Source organism: Belonocnema kinseyi, chromosome 3, assembly GCF_010883055.1.
Source record: "Belonocnema kinseyi isolate 2016_QV_RU_SX_M_011 chromosome 3, B_treatae_v1, whole genome shotgun sequence".
Classification (NCBI taxonomy): Eukaryota; Metazoa; Arthropoda; class Insecta; order Hymenoptera; family Cynipidae; genus Belonocnema; species Belonocnema kinseyi.
The window spans coordinates 35,788,902-35,789,680 of NC_046659.1; positions in this window are offsets into that span (position 1 = coordinate 35,788,902).

A 779-nucleotide genomic window follows, 5' to 3' on the forward strand; every position below is an offset into this window, starting at 1 on the left:
CTGCGTGTGTATGTAAAAAATTCTTATTACAAGCTACTAAGATTGTATATATAACTAGAAATAAGCGAGGTGAGATATAAGCACAGGAGTGAAAGGGAGACAAAAGATACTGTATATAAGCCTAAGCTATTAAAAATTGTATATAAGGGTGAGAAACATAGAATATATAAGTGTACGAGTGATAGAGAGAGAAACAGAATATATTAAATATTTCAATTATTTCATCGCCCACATAAAATTTATTTGATCAATGTCTACATTGGGTATCGAATTAAAGGTTAGAAATACAACGAGTTCAAGTGCCTAATTTTTATAAAGAGACAACTCAATTGGAGGAAAATAGTGCGTTCCAGGATTGAAGAAGTTCCTGATAATGTTAGAGTCAATGAATCATCCATGATGGCAGCTAGCGTTCAACTGACTTTATATTGAAAATTTTAGCACTTATATGGATTAAACGTACTTTTAGATTTTAATTGATTGCATAGAAATTGCAAACATAAATGTCCACATACGAATGTATCGTAATTTTGATATCTCTCGTGATTATACTTTATGCTATCAACACCGAAATACTTGAAGGGATCCGAAGGTGGTCGAAGATTACCAAAGCTATCGAAATAAATTATTTTACCGTCAACGTTTTTAGAGGCACACCAATGTGTTCCTGGTCCTTTTTCATGATCAAGATTAACAATAGCACATTTATATTTACCTGGCCCACCCTTTGTTAATATATTTCATATAAAAACACTTCGAAAATGTGGAATCTTCAAAGA